This window comes from Bidens hawaiensis, unplaced genomic scaffold (genome assembly GCF_021521415.1).
Source record: "Bidens hawaiensis isolate Kalapana, Puna unplaced genomic scaffold, B.hawaiensis_p1.1 tig00012724_1, whole genome shotgun sequence".
NCBI classification, from domain to species: Eukaryota; Viridiplantae; Streptophyta; class Magnoliopsida; order Asterales; family Asteraceae; genus Bidens; species Bidens hawaiensis.
The window spans coordinates 477,724-491,266 of record NW_027492052.1 but is presented as its reverse complement, the minus strand read 5'-3'; the positions used below and the strand labels follow the sequence as shown (position 1 = coordinate 491,266).

The window sequence follows — 13,543 nt, the reverse complement described above, 5'->3', positions numbered from 1 at the left end:
TAGGTAAAACATGTGAGGGTTAAGTTATCCTACATACTCTTTTAAATTTAGAAAAGGTACTAACGCACAATCAATTTTATAATATAACATAATGCCGAACAAAATATTACATAATGCTAAGTAATATATGTCGAAGAAAACAAACACAACGATAAAAAATAAACAAAAGACACAATGATAAATAAAAAGACACGATCATATGAACAAATACAAGCTAAAAATCGAAAAGTGAAAACCTAAAATCTAATATCGTAGAGTTTGACGAGACGTTCCAATGCTGCTAGTTTGAGTTCGATCGAAGTCCGTTTGATACTTTTTTTTTTACTTCCTAGTTTGAGAGAAAACTATGTAATGAATCCAACCCAACATGTTATTAGGGTTTTATGTCTTCCTAGAGGTTGGAGCAACTATCTTTGATACAAAGGATGAAAGGATTATGGAAGTAAGTAGTAACATTAAAAACTCATATGATTTTATTGTATTATTTTTGTTTCGGCAAGAGATGTTCTTTATTATAGTTATAACGTTATTAAGAACACGATAATTTACCTCTACCTTCAAAAACTATGATTTAGAATATTGGTGGTAAAAAAAATGTTTACATGAACTAAATGGTTGATCGAATTATTTAAAAGTAGGAATTCTTCATACAGCACACCAAGAAACATGTATTTATTAGAAAATAAATAAATTGTCACACATAACTAAAATTTCTTGTATGATATCACGACAGAAAAAACATATGACACTTTCAGTCAATCGAGTCCAAGTGCTAACTTGTGAGGAAGTGAGGAGCATTCCCGTTAAACAAATGGCACTTGATTCTCGTATTTACAAATGGGATACGCCACCATTGAACGTGCCTTCCACCAACCATTCTTACATCCAATATGAGATGGTAAATTACGTTTTTCAGAGTAAGTTGAACAGTATTAGTGTTTATTTATGGATCTCCACAATTTATTCTCATATTCAAAATATCATGGTTCTTGGGCACGGACATAAGCGATATTCTTTTTATGTAAACAAAATATTTGTAGCGTAGTCAAAACTAAGTTTCCCCAGACATTTTACGTCGTATGGCGCCCGGTCAGCATTTCAGTATTTTGCAACAAATGGGCGTAGTCAAAACTCTCCTGCAATCATTACGGAATTATTGCTTTTTTAACTATTTAACATAAATAAACATATAAATTAAAAAAATAAAAATAAAATGAACATATAAAGTTCCTTAACCCCCCTCTCCGACGTTTTCTCCACAAAATTCCTCACTGATTTATCATCTATAATGCTTAAAGGGGCGGTGTTTTCAGGCATTATGACATCAAAACGTTATAAAACCACCACTAAGAACGGTCTAAGAAATAGTTAGTAGATTGTGCATTTAAAATTATAAATTCGACCGGTGTTGAAAATGATAAGACAAGAGAAGCATTAGTAAAAAAATTAAACATTTCGGTAATATTTAAAAATACGGTGGTGTGAAAGTATACAGAATAATGAAATTAATATATAGAATTTAAAAACCTTTTTTTTTCTCTTTAAAACAACCAGACAACATCACATGTGTTATTTTTCTTATATTTAAATAACTTACATAAATTCAAACTAAATTATCATATCAATCTATTTTCCAATAATTACAGTAAAGTTTTTCATTAATCATTACGTATTTGTTAATAGTAAGATATTTTCAAGAATTCCATTAATATAATATTTCTTATAAAAATCATTTAAAAGTATTTTTATTGAAGTCCTTAGACCAAGTGTAGTGAATTGAGCCTCTACAAAAGCGTTATCCGCCATGTGATGTCATGTAATCATAGGGACTTTATGGCTAAAAGGGTGTGATGGATGAAGCTCTTTCAAATCTTCCATCATTATTATTTTATTAATTATTTTTTATATTAAAAAGATTAACGAAGCAACCAATCAGATTCTTCTTCTCCTCCACCTTCAGGCGCTGTGTGTGAAGCCCCTCCTCTATGGCGCCCGGTGTTCCCAGCGTTGTGGGGCGCCATGGTTGGGGATGCCCCACTACAAGTGGTCTTATATCATCTCCGGTACTCCAACCAGATATATTAAGAAAAAAAAAGTTATGATTTTTATCCAATTTTACATTTTATCAGGAGTCTCGAAACTAAATATGATTTAGATATATATACATAAATTACTACTCACTTCATATATTCGTTTATATATCCGTTTATATATGTCCTTATTAAGGGTCATCACCGTCCACTGGTTTGACTACAAATGAATGAACACAAACTAATGTAATATTAAAAAAAATCACCTCCACTAGCACATGACAAACACAACGGACTTTAAAAGTCATCATTCTTACTCTAATATCTAATAATAAACTCTTAAGGAATATATTATCGTTACACCATATACCACATATTTATGGGGTTATTAGTTTGATTCTAACGTGTTATGAGAGTTTATTTAAAGTTTTGTTTTTATTTATTTTTTTTATTTTATGATGATTATTTTATTTTTTAACGTAGTTTTGTTTTAATTTAATACATATATATTAGTTTGTTATTATATTTTTCAACGTTTAGGTTTTATCAATTGAGATGTTTAGGTTATTTAGATTTTTAACGAACAAACATAAACGAACACGAGCATGTTGATTTTTTTAAATGTACAAACATGAACACAAATATTTGTCTAATGAAAAAAGAGGCGTTGATGTAGTTGACGATGGTGGGTAGTATTGGAAGTTAACCGACGATGGAGATGATAGACCAGCAACGAAGAAAATATAAAGCAGATAAAATAAATTAGGGTTTGATAATGAAAGTGTTTGTCAATAGATGAGATCTTATAACCTATTTGAAAGCTATTAGAGTTTTGTAAGACACATAACCCGTGAAAATATTCATTGATAATTAAGGTGTTATTTCACAAATAAATGAGATGTTATAACCCGTTTAAAGGTTATCCGGGTTTGATGAGACCCATGACCCGTGAAAATTATTGTTTGCTTATGAAATAATTTTACAAATAAATGAGATGTTATAACCCATTAAAAGACTATCCGAGTTTGGTGAAACCCATACCCGTGATTTCGGGTCAAATGCATGAGAAGCCTCCATTTATAAGCAATCTGGTGGCTTTAGAGAATGGGGGGAACAACCTGAGAGCGACACATAGGATTTTATGGTAGGCAATTATAAAGAAAGTTAGATTGAATTTTAATAACTTTAAATTTTAACTATCGATCAAGATTAATTCAAACTTAAAATTGTTTATAGACAGTCTGAACCTTAGAATATTTTCCTTCAATAATCACATACATATTTTCACGCCATCACACTATTTATAGTGTTATTAAATTTCAATAATTCCAACTTTCAAAAGTTGATTGAGATTAATTCAAACTCGAAAAATGTTTACAAACAACCGAATGTATTTTCATGTTATCACAAAGCAAACGGGGTTACTTTTCAGTTGGTATGACCATATAGGATCGCTGAAGAAAAATATGTTTAAAGTTAAAATTGTCTATAAACATTTTCATAATTGGAATCAATCTCAACCAATATGTAAAAATTGATATTATTAAATTAAAATTCAATAAACCATGAATGAGAAGACTATATATATATATATATTCACACCCACTCTACATAGAAAGTAATAAGATTGGATAATTAACCATGACTCCCCAAATGAACTCCACCTCTCACCCTCTTCATCTCTACCATCCCAAAACATCAACAATAATCATCAATAGACTATACATGTTCTTCCACTCCATAGCTATAACCCTCATCATATACTATAGACTTACAAATATTCTCACAATATTCAACTCCCATTCAAAAAACCAACCATTTATTCCCCACATCTTAATCTTCATCTCAGAACTCACTCTTACCTTCATTTGGCTCCTAAGCCAAGCTTTCCTATGGCGACCAATAACCCGAACCGTCTTCCCAGAGCGATTACCAGACGACAAACACCTCCCACCCATCGACGTGTTTATATGCACAGCTGATCCAATAGCAGAACCACCACTTGGGGTCATGAACACGGTTATATCCGCCTTGGCTTTGGATTATCCACCCGATAAGCTTTCGGTTTATCTTTCGGATGATGGGGTTGTCCGGTAACGTTGGAAGCCGTGCATGAAGCTTTTAAGTTTGCTAAGATATGGGTTCCGTTTTGTAAGAAGTATGGTGTGGTTACTATTTGCCCAAAGGCTTATTTGCATGGACAAGAGTGTGATGATCATGATCAAGTTGTGGTGGATAGTGATGAGTTTGAAGCTGAAAAATATAAGATTAAGGTGATTTGTGTGTTTTTCTTTCTTTATTTTAATATCAATACGTCCTCGTCTAGTGGTAGAAGGCTTGAGTTTTTTAATGGAGACTCAAGTTCGATCTTCACCTGTGCCACGTTGGGTGGATATTGACAATGAATAATTTGGACTAAGCTAGTCTTGCGAAGTTGTTTGTTAAGATCCCGAACTCACTCGGGTTTTCATCCCACCGTGTGTTACGCTAGAGAGTTTTGCACTTGTGGTGGCACAATTACTACTATCAAGTGGTAGCTGTCGGTAATGTTCCCCGAGGGAACGTCCAAGCCGAACTCTGAAGCCAACGTGATTGCGTGAGCCCAATTATAATAATATAAAAGTGAGACAACGAGCCTTTCCAAATTAAAGAGTGCGATGGTCTAAACATTAAAATGTCGTCATTACAAAAAAAAAAAACACTACTTATTATTATTTTTGGAAAGTAGTTTTTATCGTTATTGTTATTTGTAGCAAAATAATATCTATAGACTATGATTATTACTTTAAACACATTGTTTAAACACCTATTGTTTATAGAACTATTGTAGATGACAAAGAGAAATGTAATTTTTCTAAAATTGAATACAAAACATTGTTTTAAAGTATAAACCATAGTTTTTCGTTTTCTTCTTTTTTTCTATTTAAATTAATGTATAAACAAAATTTAGGGTTCATTAGGTTTTTTCTCTTTCATTTCGTAAGTTTGGTTGTGTTTGTAACGGCTGTCAAGGAGGCACTGAGAATTGTTTTGAGCTTCACTTTTTTCATTACTTCAATGGCGCTCAAAGGGGCAATTGCCTACGTCCTCTTTCTTCTCCCACTAATACTGACGTTTGACATCTGGTGATTCTTACGTGGACAATAGTGACGTCCCGTTGGAGCTTCATAACACATAGTCTTAGAGCACTCCTAGCATTTTGTTACTTAACCGAAAAGTATAATATCGTTACTTTAAACGAGTTTGACAATTATTTAATACGTGTTAGAAAATAAACACATCATTAAATTATAAAGAAGTCAAGTCTAAATACTAACAGGACCATTCTTGTAACTCAGTACACATCAATGTAGAATATTCTAGTGATATTTATTTTTAAAGTCTTCGGTCTTCAAAGGAGGACTTCAATTTTACTTTCTCTTTCGTTTAGGGAAAAGACAAATATGTTGCTTTTAAATTTCATTATAGTTCTATATATCATACTAATTATTATTTTATAAATTCTATTATTTTAGTTGGATTTAGTAAGTATGTCAAGGAAAATAAACATTTTCTATAATATTATTAACTCAAATGAAATCTAGCGCGGGGGGTGGGGATGGGGGGTTAAAAACATTTACGTGGACGGATATTTCATATTTGTTACTCGTCATTTATAAGGTTTGCAGTGGTATACTCGCTTATGTTATTATATAGTTAAAAAAATGTACTTGTTGTTAACCTCATTACCTGAAAGTCTGAAACCCGGTCTTAAAATCACCTAAAAAACAGTTTTGAAATATTAAATGTTAAACTGTGTTTCTAATAATTAACTTTAACAATTTCGCACAATATATTTATTGTATTTAAAGATTATATGATATATTAGTGTATTTAAATATGATTTTGATGATGGTTAACCGGTTCGGATAATCAAGCGAGTGTCACTTAACATGATACTCGTCCACAACCCATGGTTTTTTATTTGTTAATCTCGTATAAAATCCTATACATGGTATCTCGGTCCAAATATTTAAGTTTCGAGTTTTCCAATTAAGTTTGGCTTCTTTTGTCATCCCTATGGTATAATAACTTATTGGTGTGTGTCACTTTCGTTTTATAGTGTTTTAATGCTTGTATCAAAATATCTTAACCGTGTAGAGTTTCGTTATTGGTTTTAGACTTTTAGTCCACATATTAAATGGTCTAATATTAAATGAAAATGACAAACATATTTGTTTTGATGTATGTATGGCGTAGAACGAATACGAATCGTTTGCTCAAAAAGTGACCAACATTTCAGAAAGCGAACGTTGCATACCAAACAAAGACCATTCTACTGTCATAGAGGTACGTCAACTTTTATTTTTATTATTATTATTATAAATTAGTCTGAAAAAGTAAATATCTATACTATATATATTACCCCAAACCAGCAAATTAAGACACTCATTTTTATGTAATTTACAACACTTAAAGCATGAATTACATGTGTAATTAAGGGTAAACTTGTTTTTTAAACACAATTCACTCAATTTACAAGTTTGCCCCCTCATCTTTAACCATATCATGTTTTTAGTTTCAACTTTAAACAAACTTCTCACCCACGATTTTTAAACGACAATAAGTTTTTCATACGTTAATATTTTTGTAAAATTATTGCACCATAAAAACGAGTATTTTATTCTTTTTAATTTGTATATAATATTACTATAATTTTTTCAATTGAAAAAAATTAATATGTTACGTAGGGGTGTTCAATGCCGGTTTTAATTGTTTTAAACGAAAACTAAACCATTAAAGATTGAAACCAAACTGTTATTAACGGTCTGGTTCTGATTTGGTTTAAGAGTTTAAGCTTTGATAATAAAATTTGCTTAAAATGATTATTAATATAACTGTATCATTAATTCCAATTAAATCAAAATATGATACTTGAAAGGATAAAGGAAGTAAAAAGACGACTGAAGTAAACAACCTAGCCGTGAAACCAAGCCGATGACCAGTTTAAAACGGTTTCAAGGTTTTAAACCGAACCATGAACACTCATAATTGTTACGTGATTAATAGAGTCTGAGTTCAAAGACCCGCTGCACCGCGCGGGACTCGTCTAGTGTTTTATGATATGATATGATTTATTATTTTATGATAGGCCAGTTAGATTTTAATAATTCTATATTTTTACAGTTGACCAATAATAATCCTATTTTAGAAAATAGCTATCACCGATTCCAACTTTCACACTAATTGTTTTTATTGAACCTCCGCTAAAAAAAAACTTAACACCATTAAGTTTTTTTCCCAAATTACAAACTAATGTTTTATGGCTTTTGATCGAAATGAAGATACGAGTCGATTGATTTAAAACTTTTCTCGAAACGGTAGTCCAAACAACTTGATTTTGTTAATTGGAAGTTTAAACTCCCTAATTGAAGCATCGTTTCGTCATTTGAACAACCATTTCGAGGTAAATTTTACATTAATCGACTCGTATCCTCAATTTGGTAAAAAAAAAACCCTAAAAACATAAGCTTGAAATTTAGAAAAAAATTGACGCTGTTATTATTATTATTTTTTGTTATAACGGAGGTCCAACGAAAACAATTAATATAAAAGTTGGGACCGTCAACAATAATTTTTGTAGAGTGAGATTATTACAGATCAACTGTTAAAATGTGGATAATTTATCTCCCTCTTATTTTCATTATTTAGGTTTTGAGACGAATTATATCCATTTATTGATCACACAACTTTTTGTAGCATTAAGAGAAATGACTATCATAATGATTTACAGGTGATGGTTGATGAAAGCACACACAACCAAAGGAAGATGCCTCTTCTTGTCTATGTTTCTCGTGAAAAAAGACCTTCTCATCCACATAACTTTAAGGCTGGAGCCCTCAATGTCCTTGTATATATATCTTTCTCTACACGCGCACACATATACACACACATATATAGACGAATTTTTGGATTTGCAAGTGGTTTAGAGATTCGAGAATTATATATATGCTAACTGAAAGTTAATTTGTACAAATAGACCGTTCGCTACACCTATGAACGGACTTAAGTGAAATCTAGCAATAGTTTTTTTGAGTTAGCCGGTGTTACAACTTTCAAGCGAACTTGGATAAGGACAAAAGCGGAGTTCACTCCTTTGGGCGACAAGCTCAAGCTAATAGTAACTCTCGTAACTCTAAACGGAATCTCTACATAGAAAATACGTTAGATGAAGTTTGCTCGTTTGATAAGCAAACTCTATCCAAGTTCGACTTCCACACCCGAGAACTCAAAAAGACATGGTTAGTTTATCTTGAGGGTATATAGCAAATTGTCTATTTGTACAACCGCATTTAAAATAACTAGAAATAATCTCTAAACCACTTACAAATCCAAAAGGTTCATTTGTTTATATAAAGTTATAAACACATTTGAAACTAAAGCTAACTTGATGAACATAAACTTGCAGCTCAGAGTGTCAATCTTGATAAGCAATTCACCATATATACTAGGCTTGGATTGTGATATGTATTGCAACGACAAAAACTCAGCGCGTCAAGCTATGTGTTACCATCTTGACCCAAACTTATCTTCGTCTCTAGCTTTTGTCCAATTCCCACAAACGTTTCATAACACCAGTAAATATGATATCTACGATAGTCAGTTGAGATCCACCTTTAAGGTAAACGAATTGTTGTCATAGCGTGCTAGACATGTTTGGGATTGCCTATGAAAACCGATAATGGATTTATTTGACATGCAAAAATTAAAAATGTTTATTGGTTATATAAGCAATCCCAAACCCCTAAATCCATTGCGTTTGCAATGCCAAAAAAAATATGTTTATTGGTTATATAACTAACTAACTAAACTTATTGGACATTGAACCAGACGCTATGGATCGGTATGGATGGGATTAAGGGACCGTGTTTGTCTGGAACCTGTTATTACTTAAAAAGAGAAGCATTATATGAGCTACCCTCAACTCAAGAAGGTTTGTACTAATTATATGTTTAAAATCATGTGATAAAGATTGATTTTTTCTTCTTGATCGAAATCGACCAAAATCATTGAAAAATGGAGACTCCATTGCCCTAAATACGTAACCTACAAACGCGTGTTGTTAAATACAACGGAAACGACTTAAAACACCCTCTAACGCACCTATTCGTTGCCAAGTTAGATTTCCATTCGTACTTTAAAAACACTTATTTTATCTCCGATCATACAAACACACTCACAAATCTTTAGATTTCCACACCATCAATATTTTTATACATTGATTTTGAATATTCAAATTGGTTTATGTCAAATCAACCACGACCAATATTTTTATTCGTGTCAAACACTATACACCAAACCCAGATGCACCAACACCTGACGTGGAATTATACATTAATTGGATACCCGTGTAATTTTATATATTTTTAAACCAAGATTCTGCATTATATAATCTTTAATTTACCAAAAACGCTAAATATAAAAAAACACGTGTAATACGCAATTCACATACTAATTTTTACAAATTAAATAATTATATAAAGAAATAAAATAATGTAAAGGCCCTTCGTATAGCCCCGACACACCAGCTAGTGACACCTAATAGGCGGTGCATTGACAATGGTCTAAAAAGTGTCCTAGGATTCTAGGAATACATAAATGTAGAACGTTTAACTTATGAGTTTCAAATAATTGTAGTAAAACCTTACCTGTTGATCCCTTATATTATTGTAAATCAAAATGCATGATTTGTAAGTTGTTCCTTCTTAGATTTGTAACATTAGTTATTCCTGGTTGATGTGTAGCATTACTCCTTTTCTCTGATTTTTGTAGATATCAACTTAAAGGAAGCAAAGCAAAGTTTTGGCTCTTCCAACGAGTTCATTCGATCGCTTTATAAGAAACACAATGCAAAACTGGATCGTGAGAACTATTTGTTAGATGAATCGTTACAAGAAGCAAAGCATTTAGCCTCTTGTGAATATGAGAATGATACAAAATGGGGCATTGAGGCAAGTGTTTTCTTATCCGAATGTTTTTTTTAACAATAGCAATGTTTGTGGCTTAGTTTAATATGAACTGGCCGGAAATTGCGTAAGTCATTGTGTTAAGTTAAATGAACGAACACAAATTAATACGTCATTCATGAATTTTGGTACTAGATGGATAATATACAAATATTAAATACTAAGTGTTTTTTTTAAGGTTGAACAAATTTATAAGCAAATAAATATCATTGTATTTCAAAATTGGTTCTCTCTTTTTTTTTTATATGTATAATACTATTCTTAGAATCTCTTTATAAATTTTTTTTATGTATGTTCATTCATTTATATATCTTTATCAATGAAATGAATGGAAGCAATTTTTTTAAAGGGCAGTGTTATTCCGTTTGTTTGGTTAAACTTAAATGAATGAATATAAACAAACCGTTCATTTAAGTAATCTTGTTGGTTCCTTTTCTTTCTTTGTTTTTTTTTTTGTTTTTTTTTTCGATTAAACTTAACCAAATGAACACGAACAACCCCTAATCAGCATCCTTATTCATGAAATATTACAGGTTGGTTTTAGATACTTCTCCGTGACTGAAGACTTCTTCACAAGCATCCTTATGCACTGCAAACATAGGTTCTCAATTTACCATATGCCGTCACGACCATCTTTTATGGGATCTTGCACGACAAACTTTAACGATCTTTTGACTCAAGGCACACGATGGTCCGCCGGTTTGATAGAAGTTGGTCTATCAAGATTCTCTCCCATTATTTATGGGCCATCAAGAATGTCTATTCTTCAAAGCTTTTGTTATGCATGGCTGGCTTTATTTCCACTCGCATGCATATCTTTGTGGATTCTAGCCACCATTCCATTACTATCCTTGCTCAATCACATAACTATATATCCAAAGGTTTGATTGTTACTTGTTCGATTTCTATAATATTATCGTTACTTATGCAGGTTACAGACCCAATAGATTAAATCCATCGTAAACATAGTTTGTAACCTGCATAATATTTTAATTAAAAAAAAAACAAAAACAAACCTAAAGTAAATCAATCCAAACTAAACGGAAATAAATGTTCATTTTCAGTTCGGTTTTAAACCAAAACCAAATTGGTAATTCAATTTTCGCTTTCACAAAATCTGATATCAGTTAAATTAAATCTAATAAGACGGGTAACATATACCTATGATTGAAGTTTTGTCATTTAGCCCAATTCAGTTACAAATAATAGTAAAAAGAGTATACATAAAAATATTTATTAAAAAAACCAAAAGTGAACAAAATGGTTTATTCAATCGAAAACATAAAACGAACCGGATTCAAATTTGGTTAATTCATTCGGTTTAAACCTTACCGAATTTGGTTCGATTTTCGCCTTTTCAAGTTACAACCAAATAAAATCCCAAACCAAATCGAATAAACCGAAAAAATGAATACCCCTATGTTATGTTTCACAAGATAATATTGTTCGTTAATTACGCAGGTTACGGATCCTTTCTTCCTTGTGTTTCTATATGTGTTTGTATTATCAAATTTACAACACATGAGAGAGATTCACTCAACAGGAGCTTTAGTACTCCAAACATGGACACATGATCAAAGAGTATGGATGATAAAGGCAATCACAAGTCATTTATATGGAACCGCTCATGCAATTATGGAAAAAATTGGAGTAAAAGAAGCAAATTTTTTACCAACAAATAAAGTTGACAATGAAGATGAAGTAAAACTACATCAAATGGGTATATACAATTTCCAAACTTCAAGTCTGTTTCTTGTCCCCCTTTGTTCTTTGGTCACCCTCAATCTTCTAGCATTTGTAGTTGGGGTTATTCGGATAACGTTTCATAAAGAGTATGTTGGTGTGATGTTCATACAAACGTTCATCACGTTTTACATCGCGTTGATGGGTTATCCGGTGCTTGAAGGTATGATGTTGAGGAAGGATAAAGGAAGGATTGCACCTATAGTAAGTTGCTACTCGGTTATATTTTCGGCTTTTGTTTTGTCTTTTGGAAAACTCCTTGTTACATATTAGATATTAGTTTGAGAAAAATAAGCATATATATATGTTTATGAAGTTCATAAGATACTGATCATTATGTAATTCATTGGTATTTATTTGTGCCTATTGCATGTATTAATTGATATTGTATCTTGGCTGTGGAGTGTGAACTCATGGGTAGAAGTTAGAACCATTCTCTGAAAGTGTAAGTACCTGGACTGGCCCAAGCCCAGGCCCAATAGTTAAAACCGGACCATTGTAGTATTGTACACGTCCACAATTTACAAACATTTTATAGTCACTTTTAGTAATAAGTAGTATTATATATACATGTTCGATGGACGGATTATTTAATATCATAATGGCTTGATTGTTTTCTTTTTTGTGCGTTTTAAATCAAGTCTTTACAACAAACTAAACTTATTCAATAATTAATTCATGTTTAACAAAAGTAATATTTTATTAGTTTCAGTATTACCATTACTATATAATCATCTTAATTGTTAAAATCATCTTCATTTCATTGTTTTAAAAATCTTCTTACCTTCTTTTTTTAATTTATAAGACAGAAAAAAAAACCGAGTGATACGGTTTAGGTGACGATCGAACATGGATAATTAAATGAATGGGGTTTTCTTGTTTATGTTTGTTATAAAAATGAGTGCGTTTGCGCTCTTTTATATTTTCTTGTTAATATGCAAACAAACGGTTCATGGACGTAAATAACGAACATAACTAAACATAGACGCATCAACATAACTAAGTTAAAAGCAATTATTAGTAAATGTGAAAAACAATGCCCTGGACCTAAAAATTTATTGACATTAGACTAAGTTGTGATGTGCCTAAAAAGATTAAATGAATATGTTCACGAACAAACTTAAACAAGCACAAACTAGTGAACATATATAAATGAATGTAACGAGCAAACATAAATGAACTTAAATGAACGAACATTAGCAAACATAAACACACAAACGGGACATGTGTTCAATCGTTTAACTAAATGAACATAAGCTTGTGTGTATGTACGTTCGTTTATTAAATAAGCGTACTTCTCACCGAATGGTTCACCGAATATTCAGTTTGTTTACACGCCTATATGCATATAATGATATAAATCAATTTTTTTGAAGATTATATTTTCTAAACACAAGTTACATTTTATGTAAATAAATAAATGAAGATATAGAGTAAAACACTTTGGTTAAAGTGATGTGATTAACATAGATTTGTATAGGGTAAATTGGTCTGGTTAAAAAGGAAAGAAATGATTAGAGAGAAGGGCATATTCAGAAGAGTCAAAATGGTTAGTGTGTGAGTTTTCCAGGAAAGGAAAGAATGTGAGTTGAAAGACTTGAAGCTCTGCATCCCAAAACTGTTTAAGGTAATTAAAGCTCATCATCATCTTTTGACACCCAGCCACCAGCACATTGTTGGGAAGCATGCAAAATATTATGTCTTCAGGTTGCAAATCATTCAAAGTCATTCACTCACTTTTTCAAGAGAATTGATATGTGCTTT

The 13,543-nt window shown here is 31.6% G+C and overlaps 1 pseudogene across 1 annotated transcript; it reads left to right on the top strand.

Moving 5' to 3' along the window:
• Nucleotides 1–3,658: 3,658 nt before the first annotated feature.
• On the top strand, nt 3,659–12,200 carry LOC143541927 (quillaic acid 3-O-glycosyltransferase CSL1-like; annotated as a pseudogene). Its single transcript, XR_013136831.1, has 8 exons — nt 3,659–4,303; nt 6,270–6,359; nt 7,804–7,920; nt 8,479–8,691; nt 8,901–9,003; nt 9,843–10,021; nt 10,570–10,917; nt 11,498–12,200. The product of XR_013136831.1 is annotated as a quillaic acid 3-O-glycosyltransferase CSL1-like (transcript).
• Nucleotides 12,201–13,543: the final 1,343 nt, after the last annotated feature.